Source organism: Cryptomeria japonica, unplaced genomic scaffold, assembly GCF_030272615.1.
Source record: "Cryptomeria japonica unplaced genomic scaffold, Sugi_1.0 HiC_scaffold_195, whole genome shotgun sequence".
In the NCBI taxonomy this organism is placed as follows: domain Eukaryota; kingdom Viridiplantae; phylum Streptophyta; class Pinopsida; order Cupressales; family Cupressaceae; genus Cryptomeria; species Cryptomeria japonica.
Window position 1 is genome coordinate 84,053 of NW_026729017.1, and position 23,440 is coordinate 107,492.

Sequence of the window (23,440 nt, forward strand, 5' to 3'; positions counted from 1 at the left end):
GTTTTTTTTTTTTTTTTGCCTTTTCTGGAAATTAGTGAAGGCAGCGCATCAAAGGTGCGCAATGCTGGTGCGAACCCGGGAGCGCTCCGATGTGTGCTCCAAGGTGCGGCGTGCACGAAGTCCGAGCCCGGCTTGCCCCGGGTGCGCACCTCGCGTGCACCTTCGCCGGGGTGAGCACCTTGGCTGGGTTGCGCGCCCTGGTGCGCACCAAGGAGCGCTCTGAAGTGTGCTCCAAGGTGCGGCGTGCACGAAGTCGGAGCTCGGTTTGCCCCGGGTGTGCACCTCGGGTGCGCACCTCGCGTGCACCTTCGCTGCGGTGGGCACCTTGGCTGGGTTGCGCGCCTTGGTGGGCACCATGCAGTGCACGAAGTCGGAGCCCGGTTTGCCCCGGGCGCGCACCTCCGCCAGGGTGGGCACCTTGGTGCGCACAACTTGCCTGGGCTGCGCACCAGGAAGGGCTCAAGATGGCACCCGCGTTCCGTTTTTTTCACTATCTTTCAGAACGGAAATTTTAAAATATCGTTTTTTTTTGCCTTTTCTGGAAATTAGTGAAGGCAGCGCATCAAAGGTGCGCAACGCTGGTGCGAACCTGGGAGCGCTCCGATGTGTGCTCCAAGGTGCGGCGTGCACGAAGTCGGAGCCCGGTTTGCCCCGGGTGCGCCCTGGTGGGCACCATGGTGCGCACCAAGGAGCGCTCCGAAGTGTGCTCCAAGGTGCGGCCTGCACGAAGTCGGAGCCCGGTTTGCCCCGGGCGTGCACCGCGGGTGGGCACCTTGGTGCGCATGCCTTGCCTGGGCTGCGCACCAGGGCGGGCTCAAGATGGCACCCGCGTTCCGTTTTTTTCACTATCTTTCAAAACGGAAATTTTAAAATCTCATTTTTTTTTGCCTTTTCTGGAAATTAGTGAAGGCAGCGCATCAAAGGTGCGCACCTCGCTGCCCACCACGGTGCGCAACGCCGGTGGGCACCCGGGAGTGCTTCGAAGTGTGCTCCAAGGTGCTGCGTGCACGTTGTCGGAGCCCGGTTTGCCCCGGGTGCGCACCTCGCGTGCACCTTCGTCGGGGTGGGCACCTTGGCTGGGTTTGCCCCGGCTGCGCTCCGAAGCGGGGTTATTGGAGCGCCGCCTCTTTTTTTGTCGGAGCGTTTGGTGGGGTTTCTCGCATTGGCTCTTCCCAGGCCCGGTTGCCACCCTGGCGCGCACGAAGTCGGAAGTAGGGTTAATTGCCCGGGTGCGCACCTTTGCCAGGGTGGGCACCTTACCTGGGCTGTGCACCAGGGCGGGCTCAAGATGGCACCCGCGTTCCGTTTTTTTCACTATCTTTCAAAACGGAAATTTTAAAATCTCCTCTTTTTTTTGCCTTTTCTGGAAATTAGTGAAGGCAGCGCATCAAAGGTGCGCACCTCGCTGCCCACCTTGGTGTGCTCTGAGGTGCGCACCCGGGAGCGCTACGAAGTGTGCTCCAAGGTGCGGCGTGCACGTTGTCGGAGCCCGGTTTGCCCCGGGTGCGCACCTCGCCTGCACCTTGGCCGGGGTGGGCACCCTGGCTGGGTTTGCCCAGGGTGCGCTCCGAAGCGGGGTTACTGGAGCGCCCCCTCTTTTTTTGTCAGAGCGTTTGGTGGGGTTTCTCGCATTGGCTCTTCCCAGGCCCGGTTGTTGGGTGCGCTCCCACCCTGGCGCGCGCGAAGTTGGAAGTTGGGTTAATTGCCCGGGCGCGCACCTTCGCCAGGGTGGGCACCTTGGTGCGCACACCTTGGCTGGGCTGCGCACCAGGGCGGGCTCAAGATGGCACCAGCATTCCCTTTTTCTCACTATCTTTCAAAACGGAAATTTTAAAATCTCGTTTTTTTTTGCCTTTTATGGAAATTAGTGAAGGCATCGCATCAAAGGTGCGCACCTCGCTGCCCACCTTGGTGTGCTCCGAGGTGCCCACCACGGTGCGCTCCGAGGTGCCCACCACGGTGCGCAACGCCGGTGCGAACCCGGGAGCGCCCCGATGTGTGCTCCAAGGTGCGGCGTGCACGAAGCCGGACCCCGGTTTGCCCCGGGTGCGCACCTCGCGTGCACCTTGGTGCGCACACCTTGGCTGGGTTGCGCGGCCTGGTGGGCACCATGGTGCGCACCAAGGAGCGCTCCGAAGTGTGCTCCAAGGTGCGGCGTGCACGAAGTCCTAGCCCGGTTTGCCCCGGGTGCGCACCTTCGCCGCGGTGGGCACCATGGCGTGCACGAAGTCGGAGCCCGGTTTGCCCCGGGTGCGCACCTCGCGTGCACCTTCGCCGGGGTGGGCACCTCGGCTGGGTTGCGCGCCCTGGTGCGCACCAAGGAGCGCTCCGAAGTGTGCTCCAAGGTGCGGCGTGCACGAAGTCGGAGCCCGGTTTGCCCCGGGTGCGCACCTTCGCCGCGGTGGGCACCCTGGTGCGCACCATGGCGTGCACGAAGTCGGAGCCCGGTTTGCCCCGGGTGCGCACCTCGCGTGCACCTTCGGCGGGGTTGCGCGCCCTGGTGCGCACCAAGGAGCGCTCCGAAGTGTGCTCCAAGGTGCGGCGTGCACGAAGTCGGAGCCCGGTTTGCCCCGGGTGCGCACCTCGCGTGCACCTTCGGCGGGGTTGCGCGCCCTGGTGGGCACCATGGTGCGCACCAAGGAGCGCTCCGAAGTGTGCTCCAAGGTGCGGCGTGCACGAAGTCGGAGCCCGGTTTGCCCCGGGTGCGCACCTCGCGTGCACCTTCGCCGCGGTGGGCACCATGGCGTGCACGAAGTCGGAGCCCGGTTTGCCCCGGGTGCGCACCTCGCGTGCACCTTCGCCGGGGTGGGCACCTCGGCTGGGTTGCGCGCCCTGGTGCGCACCAAGGAGCGCTCCGAAGTGTGCTCCAAGGTGCGGCGTGCACGAAGTCGGAGCCCGGTTTGCCCCGGGTGCGCACCTCGCGTGCACCTTCGCCGCGGTGGGCACCATGGCGTGCACGAAGTCGGAGCCCGGTTTGCCCCGGGTGCGCACCCCGCGTGCACCTTCGCCGGGGTGGGCACCTCGGCTGGGTTGCGCGCCCTGGTGCGCACCAAGGAGCGCTCCGAAGTGTGCTCCAAGGTGCGGCGTGCACGAAGTCGGAGCCCGGTTTGCCCCGGGTGCGCACCTCGCGTGCACCTTCGCCGCGGTGGGCACCTTGGCTGGGTTGGGCACCATTGAGCGCTCCGAAGTGTGCTCCAAGGTGCGCACCATGGCCCTCCAAGGTGCGCAGCATGGCGTGCACGAAGTCGGAGCCCGGTTTGCCCCGGGTGCGCACCTCGCGTGCACCTTCGCCAGGGTGGGCACCTCGGTGCGCACACCTTCTCAATGTTTTCTTGCCTTTTCTGGAAATTGGTGAAGGCAGCGCATCAAAGGTGCGCACCTCGGTGTGCTCCGAGGTGCGAACCCGAGAGCGCTCCGAGGTGCCCACGAAGTCGAAAGTCGGGTTAATTGCATTGTTTTCCCCGGGTGCGCTCCGAGGTGCGCAACATCGGTGCGCACCAAGGAGGGCTCCGAAGTGTGCTCCAAGGTGCGCACGATTCGGAGCTCGGTTTGCCCGGGGTGCGCACACCTTGGCTGGGTTGCGCACCCTTTGTGCGCTCCAAGGTGCGCACGAAGTCGGAGCTCGGTTTGCCCCGGGTGCGCACCTTCGCCAGGGTGCGCACCTTGATGCGCACGCCTTGGCTGGGCTGCGCACCTTGGTGGGCGCCATGGTGCGCACCTTTCGTGCGCTCCAAGGTGCGCACGAAGTCGGAGCTCGGTTTGCCCCGGGTGCGCACCTTGGTGGGCGCCATGGTGCACTCCGAGGTGCCCAAGATTGGTGTGCACCAAGGAGCGCTCCGAAGTGCGCTCCAAGGTGCGCAGGTGCGCGCGAAGTCGAAAGTTGGGTTAATTGTCCGGTTTGCCTCGGGTGCGCACCTTGCGTGCACCTTCGCCAGGGTGGGCGCCTTGGTGCGCACACCTTGGCTGGGCTGCGCACCCGGGCGCGCACACCTTGGCACCCGCGTTTCCTTCATTTTAAATTTTTTTTTTTTACAATCTCTCAAGTGGGAAATTCTATAATCTCAACTTTTTTTGCCTTTTCAGGAAACTTTTGAATGGAGCGCATCATTGGTGCGCTCCGAAGTGTGCTCCAAGGTGCGCACCTCTGGTGTGCTCCAAAGCTCTCTCCAGCTGCGTGCACCTGCCCCGGCCGCGCACCCGGCCCCGCCCAGCTTCGCTCACCTGTCCCGGGCGTCTGGTGCGGAACCTTAGAGTAAGAAACATCACCGTGCACCTTGGCCAACGTGCGCGACTCGACCGAGCGCGCACTGGCCGAGGTGCACACCGATTTCACCTGGGTGCGCGCGCAGCACCTCGGGCGCACCGGGGTGCGCGCACAACGCCCGGGTTGCACCGTGGCCTGTGTGCTCGGGGCGCCTCGGGTGCGCGCTCGGTGTCGCCCCCGCGCGCGCGGTAGTGCGGGCAGCGCACCCCGGCCCGGCCCGGCCCCGACGAGAACGCAAACGGGCAAAAGGTTTATTCAAATAGCATTGCGACGCCCGGCGAAAAACTAAGAAAGGGTGCAACACCGGGACTTCCCGGGAGGTCACCCATCCCAGTACTACTCCGGCCCAAGCGCGCTTAACTGCGGAGTTCTGATGGGATCCGGTGCACTAACGCTGGTATGATCGCACCCGTTATGAGCTTGTCGCAGTGTGTACTTAGCAAACCGCGACCCACGTGCGAATCCACCCCGGCCACCCACCCCCGTCGAGGTGCACACCCTCCCTCGCGAAGTGCGCCCCGTTCGCCAAGTGTGAGCCCTGCCCGGGTGCGCGCACCTTGCTAGGGCGTCGGGTGTGCACCCGGCCCGGCCTACGTGCGTGCACCTGGACGGGGCGTCGTGTGCGTGCAGTGTCCCGTCTGCAACGCGGTGCCCACACACCACCTCGGGCGCAACGACCTGCGCTCACATGTGGGCCGAGTGCACCTTGGTGCATGTTCGGGGCGCCTCGGGTGCACGCTCGATCTTGCCCCGGTGCACCAAGGCGCTCGGTTTGCCCCGGGTGCGCACTTGGTGCAAGGTGGGCACCCAAAATAGGGATCAAGCACCAAAACACAAGTTTCGGGATGCAAAATGGGACCCAAGGACCACAAATGCGTTCCAAGACCCATGATGGGTCCACGAGAACAAAAATGTGTTCCGAGACTTAATAAACAAATATTGGGTTTTAGGAGAAGAAACATGCTCTGATGCCCAAAACGAGAATCGACCCCGAAAAGGCCACAGGCCAAAAGTGGGATGCGAGACAAAAAAAAATGGGACCCGAGGACCAAAATTGGGTTCCCAGGTCGAAGACAGGGCAACCGGACAAGAAACGACCTCTAAGGCTCGAAATGAGTCCCGACGACTAAAACTTGACAAGAAGCACCCATCAGGCACCCAACTCGACACCCATGGGATGCCGACCCACCCGGGCTTCCACCTAGCACACCTTGGCACCCACCCACCCTCGCACCCAACCTCGCACCCAACTTAGCACCTTTGAACCCACATTGGCACTCACCCTGACCCTGGCACCTTGGAACCCACATTGGCACTCACCTTGACCCTGGCACCCACCTTTGCACTCACCTTGGGACCCACCCTGGCTCCCACCTCGGCACCCACCCAGACACCCACCTTGGTTCCTTGGCACCCACCTTGGATCCTTGGCACCCACCCCGACACCCACCTTGGCACGCAACTTGGCTACTTGCCACCCACCTTGGCTCCTTGACGCCCACCCCGACAACCACCCCGTGACCTACCCTGGCTAGGGTTGGTGCACACCCACCCTGGTGCCCACCTTGGCACCCACCCCATGACCCACCTTGGCACGCACCTTAGTACCCACCCCGTTACCCACCCTAGGACCCACCCCGTGACCCACCTTGGCCAGGGTGGGTGCCTTGGTGCGCACAACTTGCCTGGGCTGCACACCAGGGCGGGCTCAAGATGGCACCCGCGTTCCGTTTTTTTCACTATCTTTCAAAACGGAAATTTTAAAATCTCGTTTTTTTTTTTTTTTTGCCTTTTCTGGAAATTAGTGAAGGCAGCGCATCAAAGGTGCGCAATGCTGGTGCGAACCCGGGAGCGCTCCGATGTGTGCTCCAAGGTGCGGCGTGCACGAAGTCCGAGCCCGGCTTGCCCCGGGTGCGCACCTCGCGTGCACCTTCGCCGGGGTGAGCACCTTGGCTGGGTTGCGCGCCCTGGTGCGCACCAAGGAGCGCTCTGAAGTGTGCTCCAAGGTGCGGCGTGCACGAAGTCGGAGCTCGGTTTGCCCCGGGTGTGCACCTCGGGTGCGCACCTCGCGTGCACCTTCGCTGCGGTGGGCACCTTGGCTGGGTTGCGCGCCTTGGTGGGCACCATGCAGTGCACGAAGTCGGAGCCCGGTTTGCCCCGGGCGCGCACCTCCGCCAGGGTGGGCACCTTGGTGCGCACAACTTGCCTGGGCTGCGCACCAGGAAGGGCTCAAGATGGCACCCGCGTTCCGTTTTTTTCACTATCTTTCAGAACGGAAATTTTAAAATATCGTTTTTTTTTGCCTTTTCTGGAAATTAGTGAAGGCAGCGCATCAAAGGTGCGCAACGCTGGTGCGAACCTGGGAGCGCTCCGATGTGTGCTCCAAGGTGCGGCGTGCACGAAGTCGGAGCCCGGTTTGCCCCGGGTGCGCCCTGGTGGGCACCATGGTGCGCACCAAGGAGCGCTCCGAAGTGTGCTCCAAGGTGCGGCCTGCACGAAGTCGGAGCCCGGTTTGCCCCGGGCGTGCACCGCGGGTGGGCACCTTGGTGCGCATGCCTTGCCTGGGCTGCGCACCAGGGCGGGCTCAAGATGGCACCCGCGTTCCGTTTTTTTCACTATCTTTCAAAACGGAAATTTTAAAATCTCATTTTTTTTTGCCTTTTCTGGAAATTAGTGAAGGCAGCGCATCAAAGGTGCGCACCTCACTGCCCACCACGGTGCGCAACGCCGGTGGGCACCCGGGAGTGCTTCGAAGTGTGCTCCAAGGTGCTGCGTGCACGTTGTCGGAGCCCGGTTTGCCCCGGGTGCGCACCTCGCGTGCACCTTCGTCGGGGTGGGCACCTTGGCTGGGTTTGCCCCGGCTGCGCTCCGAAGCGGGGTTATTGGAGCGCCGCCTCTTTTTTTGTCGGAGCGTTTGGTGGGGTTTCTCGCATTGGCTCTTCCCAGGCCCGGTTGCCACCCTGGCGCGCACGAAGTCGGAAGTAGGGTTAATTGCCCGGGTGCGCACCTTTGCCAGGGTGGGCACCTTACCTGGGCTGTGCACCAGGGCGGGCTCAAGATGGCACCCGCGTTCCGTTTTTTTCACTATCTTTCAAAACGGAAATTTTAAAATCTCCTCTTTTTTTTGCCTTTTCTGGAAATTAGTGAAGGCAGCGCATCAAAGGTGCGCACCTCGCTGCCCACCTTGGTGTGCTCTGAGGTGCGCACCCGGGAGCGCTACGAAGTGTGCTCCAAGGTGCGGCGTGCACGTTGTCGGAGCCCGGTTTGCCCCGGGTGCGCACCTCGCCTGCACCTTGGCCGGGGTGGGCACCCTCGCTGGGTTTGCCCAGGGTGCGCTCCGAAGCGGGGTTACTGGAGCGCCCCCTCTTTTTTTGTCAGAGCGTTTGGTGGGGTTTCTCGCATTGGCTCTTCCCAGGCCCGGTTGTTGGGTGCGCTCCCACCCTGGCGCGCGCGAAGTTGGAAGTTGGGTTAATTGCCCGGGCGCGCACCTTCGCCAGGGTGGGCACCTTGGTGCGCACACCTTGGCTGGGCTGCGCACCAGGGCGGGCTCAAGATGGCACCAGCATTCCCTTTTTCTCACTATCTTTCAAAACGGAAATTTTAAAATCTCGTTTTTTTTTGCCTTTTATGGAAATTAGTGAAGGCATCGCATCAAAGGTGCGCACCTCGCTGCCCACCTTGGTGTGCTCCGAGGTGCCCACCACGGTGCGCTCCGAGGTGCCCACCACGGTGCGCAACGCCGGTGCGAACCCGGGAGCGCCCCGATGTGTGCTCCAAGGTGCGGCGTGCACGAAGCCGGACCCCGGTTTGCCCCGGGTGCGCACCTCGCGTGCACCTTGGTGCGCACACCTTGGCTGGGTTGCGCGGCCTGGTGGGCACCATGGTGCGCACCAAGGAGCGCTCCGAAGTGTGCTCCAAGGTGCGGCGTGCACGAAGTCCTAGCCCGGTTTGCCCCGGGTGCGCACCTTCGCCGCGGTGGGCACCATGGCGTGCACGAAGTCGGAGCCCGGTTTGCCCCGGGTGCGCACCTCGCGTGCACCTTCGCCGGGGTGGGCACCTCGGCTGGGTTGCGCGCCCTGGTGCGCACCAAGGAGCGCTCCGAAGTGTGCTCCAAGGTGCGGCGTGCACGAAGTCGGAGCCCGGTTTGCCCCGGGTGCGCACCTTCGCCGCGGTGGGCACCCTGGTGCGCACCATGGCGTGCACGAAGTCGGAGCCCGGTTTGCCCCGGGTGCGCACCTCGCGTGCACCTTCGGCGGGGTTGCGCGCCCTGGTGCGCACCAAGGAGCGCTCCGAAGTGTGCTCCAAGGTGCGGCGTGCACGAAGTCGGAGCCCGGTTTGCCCCGGGTGCGCACCTCGCGTGCACCTTCGGCGGGGTTGCGCGCCCTGGTGGGCACCATGGTGCGCACCAAGGAGCGCTCCGAAGTGTGCTCCAAGGTGCGGCGTGCACGAAGTCGGAGCCCGGTTTGCCCCGGGTGCGCACCTCGCGTGCACCTTCGCCGCGGTGGGCACCATGGCGTGCACGAAGTCGGAGCCCGGTTTGCCCCGGGTGCGCACCTCGCGTGCACCTTCGCCGGGGTGGGCACCTCGGCTGGGTTGCGCGCCCTGGTGCGCACCAAGGAGCGCTCCGAAGTGTGCTCCAAGGTGCGGCGTGCACGAAGTCGGAGCCCGGTTTGCCCCGGGTGCGCACCTCGCGTGCACCTTCGCCGCGGTGGGCACCATGGCGTGCACGAAGTCGGAGCCCGGTTTGCCCCGGGTGCGCACCCCGCGTGCACCTTCGCCGGGGTGGGCACCTCGGCTGGGTTGCGCGCCCTGGTGCGCACCAAGGAGCGCTCCGAAGTGTGCTCCAAGGTGCGGCGTGCACGAAGTCGGAGCCCGGTTTGCCCCGGGTGCGCACCTCGCGTGCACCTTCGCCGCGGTGGGCACCTTGGCTGGGTTGGGCACCATTGAGCGCTCCGAAGTGTGCTCCAAGGTGCGCACCATGGCCCTCCAAGGTGCGCAGCATGGCGTGCACGAAGTCGGAGCCCGGTTTGCCCCGGGTGCGCACCTCGCGTGCACCTTCGCCAGGGTGGGCACCTCGGTGCGCACACCTTCTCAATGTTTTCTTGCCTTTTCTGGAAATTGGTGAAGGCAGCGCATCAAAGGTGCGCACCTCGGTGTGCTCCGAGGTGCGAACCCGAGAGCGCTCCGAGGTGCCCACGAAGTCGAAAGTCGGGTTAATTGCATTGTTTTCCCCGGGTGCGCTCCGAGGTGCGCAACATCGGTGCGCACCAAGGAGGGCTCCGAAGTGTGCTCCAAGGTGCGCACGATTCGGAGCTCGGTTTGCCCGGGGTGCGCACACCTTGGCTGGGTTGCGCACCCTTTGTGCGCTCCAAGGTGCGCACGAAGTCGGAGCTCGGTTTGCCCCGGGTGCGCACCTTCGCCAGGGTGCGCACCTTGATGCGCACGCCTTGGCTGGGCTGCGCACCTTGGTGGGCGCCATGGTGCGCACCTTTCGTGCGCTCCAAGGTGCGCACGAAGTCGGAGCTCGGTTTGCCCCGGGTGCGCACCTTGGTGGGCGCCATGGTGCACTCCGAGGTGCCCAAGATTGGTGCGCACCAAGGAGCGCTCCGAAGTGCGCTCCAAGGTGCGCAGGTGCACGCGAAGTCGAAAGTTGGGTTAATTGTCCGGTTTGCCTCGGGTGCGCACCTTGCGTGCACCTTCGCCAGGGTGGGCGCCTTGGTGCGCACACCTTGGCTGGGCTGCGCACCCGGGCGCGCACACCTTGGCACCCGCGTTTCCTTCATTTTAAATTTTTTTTTTTTACAATCTCTCAAGTGGGAAATTCTATAATCTCAACTTTTTTTGCCTTTTCAGGAAACTTTTGAATGGAGCGCATCATTGGTGCGCTCCGAAGTGTGCTCCAAGGTGCGCACCTCTGGTGTGCTCCAAAGCTCTCTCCAGCTGCGTGCACCTGCCCCGGCCGCGCACCCGGCCCCGCCCAGCTTCGCTCACCTGTCCCGGGCGTCTGGTGCGGAACCTTAGAGTAAGAAACATCACCGTGCACCTTGGCCAACGTGCGCGACTCGACCGAGCGCGCACTGGCCGAGGTGCACACCGATTTCACCTGGGTGCGCGCGCAGCACCTCGGGCGCACCGGGGTGCGCGCACAACGCCCGGGTTGCACCGTGGCCTGTGTGCTCGGGGCGCCTCGGGTGCGCGCTCGGTGTCGCCCCCGCGCGCGCGGTAGTGCGGGCAGCGCACCCCGGCCCGGCCCGGCCCCGACGAGAACGCAAACGGGCAAAAGGTTTATTCAAATAGCATTGCGACGCCCGGCGAAAAACTAAAAAAGGGTGCAACACCGGGACTTCCCGGGAGGTCACCCATCCCAGTACTACTCCGGCCCAAGCGCGCTTAACTGCGGAGTTCTGATGGGATCCGGTGCACTAACGCTGGTATGATCGCACCCGTTATGAGCTTGTCGCAGTGTGTACTTAGCAAACCGCGACCCACGTGCGAATCCACCCCGGCCACCCACCCCCGTCGAGGTGCACACCCTCCCTCGCGAAGTGCGCCCCGTTCGCCAAGTGTGAGCCCTGCCCGGGTGCGCGCACCTTGCTAGGGCGTCGGGTGTGCACCCGGCCCGGCCTACGTGCGTGCACCTGGACGGGGCGTCGTGTGCGTGCAGTGTCCCGTCTGCAACGCGGTGCCCACACACCACCTCGGGCGCAACGACCTGCGCTCACATGTGGGCCGAGTGCACCTTGGTGCATGTTCGGGGCGCCTCGGGTGCACGCTCGATCTTGCCCCGGTGCACCAAGGCGCTCGGTTTGCCCCGGGTGCGCACTTGGTGCAAGGTGGGCACCCAAAATAGGGATCAAGCACCAAAACACAAGTTTCGGGATGCAAAATGGGACCCAAGGACCACAAATGCGTTCCAAGACCCATGATGGGTCCACGAGAACAAAAATGTGTTCCGAGACTTAATAAACAAATATTGGGTTTTAGGAGAAGAAACATGCTCTGATGCCCAAAACGAGAATCGACCCCGAAAAGGCCACAGGCCAAAAGTGGGATGCGAGACAAAAAAAAATGGGACCCGAGGACCAAAATTGGGTTCCCAGGTCGAAGACAGGGCAACCGGACAAGAAACGACCTCTAAGGCTCGAAATGAGTCCCGACGACTAAAACTTGACAAGAAGCACCCATCAGGCACCCAACTCGACACCCATGGGATGCCGACCCACCCGGGCTTCCACCTAGCACACCTTGGCACCCACCCACCCTCGCACCCAACCTCGCACCCAACTTAGCACCTTTGAACCCACATTGGCACTCACCCTGACCCTGGCACCTTGGAACCCACATTGGCACTCACCTTGACCCTGGCACCCACCTTTGCACTCACCTTGGGACCCACCCTGGCTCCCACCTCGGCACCCACCCAGACACCCACCTTGGTTCCTTGGCACCCACCTTGGATCCTTGGCACCACCCCGACACCCCACCTTGGCACGCAACTTGGCTACTTGCCACCCACCTTGGCTCCTTGACGCCCACACCCGACAACCACCCCGTGACCTACCCTGGCTAGGGTTGGTGCACACCCACCCTGGTGCCCACCTTGGCACCCACCCCATGACCCACCTTGGCACGCACCTTAGTACCCACCCCGTTACCCACCCTAGGACCCACCCCGTGACCCACCTTGGCCAGGGTGGGTGCCTTGGTGCGCACAACTTGCCTGGGCTGCACACCAGGGCGGGCTCAAGATGGCACCCGCGTTCCGTTTTTTTCACTATCTTTCAAAACGGAAATTTTAAAATCTCGTTTTTTTTTTTTTTTTGCCTTTTCTGGAAATTAGTGAAGGCAGCGCATCAAAGGTGCGCAATGCTGGTGCGAACCCGGGAGCGCTCCGATGTGTGCTCCAAGGTGCGGCGTGCACGAAGTCCGAGCCCGGCTTGCCCCGGGTGCGCACCTCGCGTGCACCTTCGCCGGGGTGAGCACCTTGGCTGGGTTGCGCGCCCTGGTGCGCACCAAGGAGCGCTCTGAAGTGTGCTCCAAGGTGCGGCGTGCACGAAGTCGGAGCTCGGTTTGCCCCGGGTGTGCACCTCGGGTGCGCACCTCGGCGTGCACCTTCGCTGCGGTGGGCACCTTGGCTGGGTTGCGCGCCTTGGTGGGCACCATGCAGTGCACGAAGTCGGAGCCCGGTTTGCCCCGGGCGCGCACCTCCGCCAGGGTGGGCACCTTGGTGCGCACAACTTGCCTGGGGCTGCGCACCAGGAAGGGCTCAAGATGGCACCCGCGTTCCGTTTTTTTCACTATCTTTCAGAACGGAAATTTAAAATATCGTTTTTTTTGCCTTTTCTGGAAATTAGTGAAGGCAGCGCATCAAAGGTGCGCAACGCTGGTGCGAACCTGGGAGCGCTCCGATGTGTGCTCCAAGGTGCGGCGTGCACGAAGTCGGAGCCCGGTTTGCCCCGGGTGCGCCCTGGTGGGCACCATGGTGCGCACCAAGGAGCGCTCCGAAGTGTGCTCCAAGGTGCGGCCTGCACGAAGTCGGAGCCCGGTTTGCCCCGGGCGTGCACCGCGGGTGGGCACCTTGGTGCGCATGCCTTGCCTGGGCTGCGCACCAGGGCGGGCTCAAGATGGCACCCGCGTTCCGTTTTTTTCACTATCTTTCAAAACGGAAATTTTAAAATCTCATTTTTTTTTGCCTTTTCTGGAAATTAGTGAAGGCAGCGCATCAAAGGTGCGCACCTCGCTGCCCACCACGGTGCGCAACGCCGGTGGGCACCCGGGAGTGCTTCGAAGTGTGCTCCAAGGTGCTGCGTGCACGTTGTCGGAGCCCGGTTTGCCCCGGGTGCGCACCTCGCGTGCACCTTCGTCGGGGTGGGCACCTTGGCTGGGTTTGCCCCGGCTGCGCTCCGAAGCGGGGTTATTGGAGCGCCGCCTCTTTTTTTGTCGGAGCGTTTGGTGGGGTTTCTCGCATTGGCTCTTCCCAGGCCCGGTTGCCACCCTGGCGCGCACGAAGTCGGAAGTAGGGTTAATTGCCCGGGTGCGCACCTTTGCCAGGGTGGGCACCTTACCTGGGCTGTGCACCAGGGCGGGCTCAAGATGGCACCCGCGTTCCGTTTTTTTCACTATCTTTCAAAACGGAAATTTTAAAATCTCCTCTTTTTTTTGCCTTTTCTGGAAATTAGTGAAGGCAGCGCATCAAAGGTGCGCACCTCGCTGCCCACCTTGGTGTGCTCTGAGGTGCGCACCCGGGAGCGCTACGAAGTGTGCTCCAAGGTGCGGCGTGCACGTTGTCGGAGCCCGGTTTGCCCCGGGTGCGCACCTCGCCTGCACCTTGGCCGGGGTGGGCACCCTGGCTGGGTTTGCCCAGGGTGCGCTCCGAAGCGGGGTTACTGGAGCGCCCCCTCTTTTTTTGTCAGAGCGTTTGGTGGGGTTTCTCGCATTGGCTCTTCCCAGGCCCGGTTGTTGGGTGCGCTCCCACCCTGGCGCGCGCGAAGTTGGAAGTTGGGTTAATTGCCCGGGCGCGCACCTTCGCCAGGGTGGGCACCTTGGTGCGCACACCTTGGCTGGGCTGCGCACCAGGGCGGGCTCAAGATGGCACCAGCATTCCCTTTTTCTCACTATCTTTCAAAACGGAAATTTTAAAATCTCGTTTTTTTTTGCCTTTTATGGAAATTAGTGAAGGCATCGCATCAAAGGTGCGCACCTCGCTGCCCACCTTGGTGTGCTCCGAGGTGCCCACCACGGTGCGCTCCGAGGTGCCCACCACGGTGCGCAACGCCGGTGCGAACCCGGGAGCGCCCCGATGTGTGCTCCAAGGTGCGGCGTGCACGAAGCCGGACCCCGGTTTGCCCCGGGTGCGCACCTCGCGTGCACCTTGGTGCGCACACCTTGGCTGGGTTGCGCGGCCTGGTGGGCACCATGGTGCGCACCAAGGAGCGCTCCGAAGTGTGCTCCAAGGTGCGGCGTGCACGAAGTCCTAGCCCGGTTTGCCCCGGGTGCGCACCTTCGCCGCGGTGGGCACCATGGCGTGCACGAAGTCGGAGCCCGGTTTGCCCCGGGTGCGCACCTCGCGTGCACCTTCGCCGGGGTGGGCACCTCGGCTGGGTTGCGCGCCCTGGTGCGCACCAAGGAGCGCTCCGAAGTGTGCTCCAAGGTGCGGCGTGCACGAAGTCGGAGCCCGGTTTGCCCCGGGTGCGCACCTTCGCCGCGGTGGGCACCCTGGTGCGCACCATGGCGTGCACGAAGTCGGAGCCCGGTTTGCCCCGGGTGCGCACCTCGCGTGCACCTTCGGCGGGGTTGCGCGCCCTGGTGCGCACCAAGGAGCGCTCCGAAGTGTGCTCCAAGGTGCGGCGTGCACGAAGTCGGAGCCCGGTTTGCCCCGGGTGCGCACCTCGCGTGCACCTTCGGCGGGGTTGCGCGCCCTGGTGGGCACCATGGTGCGCACCAAGGAGCGCTCCGAAGTGTGCTCCAAGGTGCGGCGTGCACGAAGTCGGAGCCCGGTTTGCCCCGGGTGCGCACCTCGCGTGCACCTTCGCCGCGGTGGGCACCATGGCGTGCACGAAGTCGGAGCCCGGTTTGCCCCGGGTGCGCACCTCGCGTGCACCTTCGCCGGGGTGGGCACCTCGGCTGGGTTGCGCGCCCTGGTGCGCACCAAGGAGCGCTCCGAAGTGTGCTCCAAGGTGCGGCGTGCACGAAGTCGGAGCCCGGTTTGCCCCGGGTGCGCACCTCGCGTGCACCTTCGCCGCGGTGGGCACCATGGCGTGCACGAAGTCGGAGCCCGGTTTGCCCCGGGTGCGCACCCCGCGTGCACCTTCGCCGGGGTGGGCACCTCGGCTGGGTTGCGCGCCCTGGTGCGCACCAAGGAGCGCTCCGAAGTGTGCTCCAAGGTGCGGCGTGCACGAAGTCGGAGCCCGGTTTGCCCCGGGTGCGCACCTCGCGTGCACCTTCGCCGCGGTGGGCACCTTGGCTGGGTTGGGCACCATTGAGCGCTCCGAAGTGTGCTCCAAGGTGCGCACCATGGCCCTCCAAGGTGCGCAGCATGGCGTGCACGAAGTCGGAGCCCGGTTTGCCCCGGGTGCGCACCTCGCGTGCACCTTCGCCAGGGTGGGCACCTCGGTGCGCACACCTTCTCAATGTTTTCTTGCCTTTTCTGGAAATTGGTGAAGGCAGCGCATCAAAGGTGCGCACCTCGGTGTGCTCCGAGGTGCGAACCCGAGAGCGCTCCGAGGTGCCCACGAAGTCGAAAGTCGGGTTAATTGCATTGTTTTCCCCGGGTGCGCTCCGAGGTGCGCAACATCGGTGCGCACCAAGGAGGGCTCCGAAGTGTGCTCCAAGGTGCGCACGATTCGGAGCTCGGTTTGCCCGGGGTGCGCACACCTTGGCTGGGTTGCGCACCCTTTGTGCGCTCCAAGGTGCGCACGAAGTCGGAGCTCGGTTTGCCCCGGGTGCGCACCTTCGCCAGGGTGCGCACCTTGATGCGCACGCCTTGGCTGGGCTGCGCACCTTGGTGGGCGCCATGGTGCGCACCTTTCGTGCGCTCCAAGGTGCGCACGAAGTCGGAGCTCGGTTTGCCCCGGGTGCGCACCTTGGTGGGCGCCATGGTGCACTCCGAGGTGCCCAAGATTGGTGCGCACCAAGGAGCGCTCCGAAGTGCGCTCCAAGGTGCGCAGGTGCGCGCGAAGTCGAAAGTTGGGTTAATTGTCCGGTTTGCCTCGGGTGCGCACCTTGCGTGCACCTTCGCCAGGGTGGGCGCCTTGGTGCGCACACCTTGGCTGGGCTGCGCACCCGGGCGCGCACACCTTGGCACCCGCGTTTCCTTCATTTTAAATTTTTTTTTTTTACAATCTCTCAAGTGGGAAATTCTATAATCTCAACTTTTTTTGCCTTTTCAGGAAACTTTTGAATGGAGCGCATCATTGGTGCGCTCCGAAGTGTGCTCCAAGGTGCGCACCTCTGGTGTGCTCCAAAGCTCTCTCCAGCTGCGTGCACCTGCCCCGGCCGCGCACCCGGCCCCGCCCAGCTTCGCTCACCTGTCCCGGGCGTCTGGTGCGGAACCTTAGAGTAAGAAACATCACCGTGCACCTTGGCCAACGTGCGCGACTCGACCGAGCGCGCACTGGCCGAGGTGCACACCGATTTCACCTGGGTGCGCGCGCAGCACCTCGGGCGCACCGGGGTGCGCGCACAACGCCCGGGTTGCACCGTGGCCTGTGTGCTCGGGGCGCCTCGGGTGCGCGCTCGGTGTCGCCCCCGCGCGCGCGGTAGTGCGGGCAGCGCACCCCGGCCCGGCCCGGCCCCGACGAGAACGCAAACGGGCAAAAGGTTTATTCAAATAGCATTGCGACGCCCGGCGAAAAACTAAGAAAGGGTGCAACACCGGGACTTCCCGGGAGGTCACCCATCCCAGTACTACTCCGGCCCAAGCGCGCTTAACTGCGGAGTTCTGATGGGATCCGGTGCACTAACGCTGGTATGATCGCACCCGTTATGAGCTTGTCGCAGTGTGTACTTAGCAAACCGCGACCCACGTGCGAATCCACCCCGGCCACCCACCCCCGTCGAGGTGCACACCCTCCCTCGCGAAGTGCGCCCCGTTCGCCAAGTGTGAGCCCTGCCCGGGTGCGCGCACCTTGCTAGGGCGTCGGGTGTGCACCCGGCCCGGCCTACGTGCGTGCACCTGGACGGGGCGTCGTGTGCGTGCAGTGTCCCGTCTGCAACGCGGTGCCCACACACCACCTCGGGCGCAACGACCTGCGCTCACATGTGGGCCGAGTGCACCTTGGTGCATGTTCGGGGCGCCTCGGGTGCACGCTCGATCTTGCCCCGGTGCACCAAGGCGCTCGGTTTGCCCCGGGTGCGCACTTGGTGCAAGGTGGGCACCCAAAATAGGGATCAAGCACCAAAACACAAGTTTCGGGATGCAAAATGGGACCCAAGGACCACAAATGCGTTCCAAGACCCATGATGGGTCCACGAGAACAAAAATGTGTTCCGAGACTTAATAAACAAATATTGGGTTTTAGGAGAAGAAACATGCTCTGATGCCCAAAACGAGAATCGACCCCGAAAAGGCCACAGGCCAAAAGTGGGATGCGAGACAAAAAAAAATGGGACCCGAGGACCAAAATTGGGTTCCCAGGTCGAAGACAGGGCAACCGGACAAGAAACGACCTCTAAGGCTCGAAATGAGTCCCGACGACTAAAACTTGACAAGAAGCACCCATCAGGCACCCAACTCGACACCCATGGGATGCCGACCCACCCGGGCTTCCACCTAGCACACCTTGGCACCCACCCACCCTCGCACCCAACCTCGCACCCAACTTAGCACCTTTGAACCCACATTGGCACTCACCCTGACCCTGGCACCTTGGAACCCACATTGGCACTCACCTTGACCCTGGCACCCACCTTTGCACTCACCTTGGGACCCACCCTGGCTCCCACCTCGGCACCCACCCAGACACCCACCTTGGTTCCTTGGCACCCACCTTGGATCCTTGGCACCCACCCCGACACCCACCTTGGCACGCAACTTGGCTACTTGCCACCCACCTTGGCTCCTTGACGCCCACCCCGACAACCACCCCGTGACCTACCCTGGCTAGGGTTGGTGCACACCCACCCTGGTGCCCACCTTGGCACCCACCCCATGACCCACCTTGGCACGCACCTTAGTACCCACCCCGTTACCCACCCTAGGACCCACCCCGTGACCCACCTTGGCCAGGGTGGGTGCCTTGGTGCGCACAACTTGCCTGGGCTGCACACCAGGGCGGGCTCAAGATGGCACCCGCGTTCCGTTTTTTTCACTATCTTTCAAAACGGAAATTTTAAAATCTCGTTTTTTTTTTTTTTTTGCCTTTTCTGGAAATTAGTGAAGGCAGCGCATCAAAGGTGCGCAATGCTGGTGCGAACCCGGGAGCGCTCCGATGTGTGCTCCAAGGTGCGGCGTGCACGAAGTCCGAGCCCGGCTTGCCCCGGGTGCGCACCTCGCGTGCACCTTCGCCGGGGTGAGCACCTTGGCTGGGTTGCGCGCCCTGGTGCGCACCAAGGAGCGCTCTGAAGTGTGCTCCAAGGTGCGGCGTGCACGAAGTCGGAGCTCGGTTTGCCCCGGGTGTGCACCTCGGGTGCGCACCTCGCGTGCACCTTCGCTGCGGTGGGCACCTTGGCTGGGTTGCGCGCCTTGGTGGGCACCATGCAGTGCACGAAGTCGGAGCCCGGTTTGCCCCGGGCGCGCACCTCCGCCAGGGTGGGCACCTTGGTGCGCACAACTTGCCTGGGCTGCGCACCAGGAAGGGCTCAAGATGGCACCCGCGTTCCGTTTTTTTCACTATCTTTCAGAACGGAAATTTTAAAATATCGTTTTTTTTTGCCTTTTCTGGAAATTAGTGAAGGCAGCGCATCAAAGGTGCGCAACGCTGGTGCGAACCTGGGAGCGCTCCGATGTGTGCTCCAAGGTGCGGCGTGCACGAAGTCGGAGCCCGGTTTGCCCCGGGTGCGCCCTGGTGGGCACCATGGTGCGCACCAAGGAGCGCTCCGAAGTGTGCTCCAAGGTGCGGCCTGCACGAAGTCGGAGCCCGGTTTGCCCCGGGCGTGCACCGCGGGTGGGCACCTTGGTGCGCATGCCTTGCCTGGGCTGCGCACCAGGGCGGGCTCAAGATGGCACCCGCGTTCCGTTTTTTTCACTATCTTTCAAAACGGAAATTTTAAAATCTCATTTTTTTTTGCCTTTTCTGGAAATTAGTGAAGGCAGCGCATCAAAGGTGCGCACCTCGCTGCCCACCACGGTGCGCAACGCCGGTGGGCACCCGGGAGTGCTTCGAAGTGTGCTCCAAGGTGCTGCGTGCACGTTGTCGGAGCCCGGTTTGCCCCGGGTGCGCACCTCGCGTGCACCTTCGTCGGGGTGGGCACCTTGGCTGGGTTTGCCCCGGCTGCGCTCCGAAGCGGGGTTATTGGAGCGCCGCCTCTTTTTTTGTCGGAGCGTTTGGTGGGGTTTCTCGCATTGGCTCTTCCCAGGCCCGGTTGCCACCCTGGCGCGCACGAAGTCGGAAGTAGGGTTAATTGCCCGGGTGCGCACCTTTGCCAGGGTGGGCACCTTACCTGGGCTGTGCACCAGGGCGGGCTCAAGATGGCACCCGCGTTCCGTTTTTTTCACTATCTTTCAAAACGGAAATTTTAAAATCTCCTCTTTTTTTTGCCTTTTCTGGAAATTAGTGAAGGCAGCGCATCAAAGGTGCGCACCTCGCTGCCCACCTTGGTGTGCTCTGAGGTGCGCACCCGGGAGCGCTACGAAGTGTGCTCCAAGGTGCGGCGTGCACGTTGTCGGAGCCCGGTTTGCCCCGGGTGCGCACCTCGCCTGCACCTTGGCCGGGGTGGGCACCCTGGCTGGGTTTGCCCAGGGTGCGCTCCGAAGCGGGGTTACTGGAGCGCCCCCTCTTTTTTTGTCAGAGCGTTTGGTGGGGTTTCTCGCATTGGCTCTTCCCAGGCCCGGTTGTTGGGTGCGCTCCCACCCTGGCGCGCGCGAAGTTGGAAGTTGGGTTAATTGCCCGGGCGCGCACCTTCGCCAGGGTGGGCACCTTGGTGCGCACACCTTGGCTGGGCTGCGCACCAGGGCGGGCTCAAGATGGCACCAGCATTCCCTTTTTCTCACTATCTTTCAAAACGGAAATTTTAAAATCTCGTTTTTTTTTGCCTTTTATGGAAATTAGTGAAGGCATCGCATCAAAGGTGCGCACCTCGCTGCCCACCTTGGTGTGCTCCGAGGTGCCCACCACGGTGCGCTCCGAGGTGCCCACCACGGTGCGCAACGCCGGTGCGAACCCGGGAGCGCCCCGATGTGTGCTCCAAGGTGCGGCGTGCACGAAGCCGGACCCCGGTTTGCCCCGGGTGCGCACCTCGCGTGCACCTTGGTGCGCACACCTTGGCTGGGTTGCGCGGCCTGGTGGGCACCATGGTGCGCACCAAGGAGCGCTCCGAAGTGTGCTCCAAGGTGCGGCGTGCACGAAGTCCTAGCCCGGTTTGCCCCGGGTGCGCACCTTCGCCGCGGTGGGCACCATGGCGTGCACGAAGTCGGAGCCCGGTTTGCCCCGGGTGCGCACCTCGCGTGCACCTTCGCCGGGGTGGGCACCTCGGCTGGGTTGCGCGCCCTGGTGCGCACCAAGGAGCGCTCCGAAGTGTGCTCCAAGGTGCGGCGTGCACGAAGTCGGAGCCCGGTTTGCCCCGGGTGCGCACCTTCGCCGCGGTGGGCACCCTGGTGCGCACCATGGCGTGCACGAAGTCGGAGCCCGGTTTGCCCCGGGTGCGCACCTCGCGTGCACCTTCGGCGGGGTTGCGCGCCCTGGTGCGCACCAAGGAGCGCTCCGAAGTGTGCTCCAAGGTGCGGCGTGCACGAAGTCGGAGCCCGGTTTGCCCCGGGTGCGCACCTCGCGTGCACCTTCGGCGGGGTTGCGCGCCCTGGTGGGCACCATGGTGCGCACCAAGGAGCGCTCCGAAGTGTGCTCCAAGGTGCGGCGTGCACGAAGTCGGAGCCCGGTTTGCCCCGGGTGCGCACCTCGCGTGCACCTTCGCCGCGGTGGGCACCATGGCGTGCACGAAGTCGGAGCCCGGTTTGCCCCGGGTGCGCACCTCGCGTGCACCTTCGCCGGGGTGGGCACCTCGGCTGGGTTGCGCGCCCTGGTGCGCACCAAGGAGCGCTCCGAAGTGTGCTCCAAGGTGCGGCGTGCACGAAGTCGGAGCCCGGTTTGCCCCGGGTGCGCACCTCGCGTGCACCTTCGCCGCGGTGGGCACCATGGCGTGCACGAAGTCGGAGCCCGGTTTGCCCCGGGTGCGCACCCCGCGTGCACCTTCGCCGGGGTGGGCACCTCGGCTGGGTTGCGCGCCCTGGTGCGCACCAAGGAGCGCTCCGAAGTGTGCTCCAAGGTGCGGCGTGCACGAAGTCGGAGCCCGGTTTGCCCCGGGTGCGCACCTCGCGTGCACCTTCGCCGCGGTGGGCACCTTGGCTGGGTTGGGCACCATTGAGCGCTCCGAAGTGTGCTCCAAGGTGCGCACCATGGCCCTCCAAGGTGCGCAGCATGGCGTGCACGAAGTCGGAGCCCGGTTTGCCCCGGGTGCGCACCTCGCGTGCACCTTCGCCAGGGTGGGCACCTCGGTGCGCACACCTTCTCAATGTTTTCTTGCCTTTTCTGGAAATTGGTGAAGGCAGCGCATCAAAGGTGCGCACCTCGGTGTGCTCCGAGGTGCGAACCCGAGAGCGCTCCGAGGTGCCCACGAAGTCGAAAGTCGGGTTAATTGCATTGTTTTCCCCGGGTGCGCTCCGAGGTGCGCAACATCGGTGCGCACCAAGGAGGGCTCCGAAGTGTGCTCCAAGGTGCGCACGATTCGGAGCTCGGTTTGCCCGGGGTGCGCACACCTTGGCTGGGTTGCGCACCCTTTGTGCGCTCCAAGGTGCGCACGAAGTCGGAGCTCGGTTTGCCCCGGGTGCGCACCTTCGCCAGGGTGCGCACCTTGATGCGCACGCCTTGGCTGGGCTGCGCACCTTGGTGGGCGCCATGGTGCGCACCTTTCGTGCGCTCCAAGGTGCGCACGAAGTCGGAGCTCGGTTTGCCCCGGGTGCGCACCTTGGTGGGCGCCATGGTGCACTCCGAGGTGCCCAAGATTGGTGCGCACCAAGGAGCGCTCCGAAGTGCGCTCCAAGGTGCGCAGGTGCGCGCGAAGTCGAAAGTTGGGTTAATTGTCCGGTTTGCCTCGGGTGCGCACCTTGCGTGCACCTTCGCCAGGGTGGGCGCCTTGGTGCGCACACCTTGGCTGGGCTGCGCACCCGGGCGCGCACACCTTGGCACCCGCGTTTCCTTCATTTTAAATTTTTTTTTTTTACAATCTCTCAAGTGGGAAATTCTATAATCTCAACTTTTTTTGCCTTTTCAGGAAACTTTTGAATGGAGCGCATCATTGGTGCGCTCCGAAGTGTGCTCCAAGGTGCGCACCTCTGGTGTGCTCCAAAGCTCTCTCCAGCTGCGTGCACCTGCCCCGGCCGCGCACCCGGCCCCGCCCAGCTTCGCTCACCTGTCCCGGGCGTCTGGTGCGGAACCTTAGAGTAAGAAACATCACCGTGCACCTTGGCCAACGTGCGCGACTCGACCGAGCGCGCACTGGCCGAGGTGCACACCGATTTCACCTGGGTGCGCGCGCAGCACCTCGGGCGCACCGGGGTGCGCGCACAACGCCCGGGTTGCACCGTGGCCTGTGTGCTCGGGGCGCCTCGGGTGCGCGCTCGGTGTCGCCCCCGCGCGCGCGGTAGTGCGGGCAGCGCACCCCGGCCCGGCCCGGCCCCGACGAGAACGCAAACGGGCAAAAGGTTTATTCAAATAGCATTGCGACGCCCGGCGAAAAACTAAGAAAGGGTGCAACACCGGGACTTCCCGGGAGGTCACCCATCCCAGTACTACTCCGGCCCAAGCGCGCTTAACTGCGGAGTTCTGATGGGATCCGGTGCACTAACGCTGGTATGATCGCACCCGTTATGAGCTTGTCGCAGTGTGTACTTAGCAAACCGCGACCCACGTGCGAATCCACCCCGGCCACCCACCCCCGTCGAGGTGCACACCCTCCCTCGCGAAGTGCGCCCCGTTCGCCAAGTGTGAGCCCTGCCCGGGTGCGCGCACCTTGCTAGGGCGTCGGGTGTGCACCCGGCCCGGCCTACGTGCGTGCACCTGGACGGGGCGTCGTGTGCGTGCAGTGTCCCGTCTGCAACGCGGTGCCCACACACCACCTCGGGCGCAACGACCTGCGCTCACATGTGGGCCGAGTGCACCTTGGTGCATGTTCGGGGCGCCTCGGGTGCACGCTCGATCTTGCCCCGGTGCACCAAGGCGCTCGGTTTGCCCCGGGTGCGCACTTGGTGCAAGGTGGGCACCCAAAATAGGGATCAAGCACCAAAACACAAGTTTCGGGATGCAAAATGGGACCCAAGGACCACAAATGCGTTCCAAGACCCATGATGGGTCCACGAGAACAAAAATGTGTTCCGAGACTTAATAAACAAATATTGGGTTTTAGGAGAAGAAACATGCTCTGATGCCCAAAACGAGAATCGACCCCGAAAAGGCCACAGGCCAAAAGTGGGATGCGAGACAAAAAAAAATGGGACCCGAGGACCAAAATTGGGTTCCCAGGTCGAAG

At 63.7% G+C, this 23,440-nt stretch overlaps 4 non-coding genes across 4 annotated transcripts; all 4 read right to left on the reverse strand.

Annotated features, from left to right (window-relative positions):
• Window positions 1-4,556: 4,556 nt before the first annotated feature.
• Window positions 4,557-4,675, reverse strand: LOC131868086 (5S ribosomal RNA). Its single transcript, XR_009366579.1, has one exon. It is a non-coding gene; the product is annotated as a 5S ribosomal RNA (ribosomal RNA).
• Window positions 4,676-10,590: 5,915 nt separating this feature from the next.
• Window positions 10,591-10,709, reverse strand: LOC131868087 (5S ribosomal RNA). The gene has a single exon (XR_009366580.1). It is a non-coding gene; the product is annotated as a 5S ribosomal RNA (ribosomal RNA).
• Window positions 10,710-16,625: 5,916 nt separating this feature from the next.
• LOC131868088 (5S ribosomal RNA) lies at window positions 16,626-16,744 on the reverse strand. The gene has a single exon (XR_009366581.1). It is a non-coding gene; the product is annotated as a 5S ribosomal RNA (ribosomal RNA).
• A 5,915-nt stretch (window positions 16,745-22,659) lies between these two features.
• LOC131868089 (5S ribosomal RNA) lies at window positions 22,660-22,778 on the reverse strand. The gene has a single exon (XR_009366582.1). It is a non-coding gene; the product is annotated as a 5S ribosomal RNA (ribosomal RNA).
• Between the last annotated feature and the right edge of the window lie 662 nt (window positions 22,779-23,440).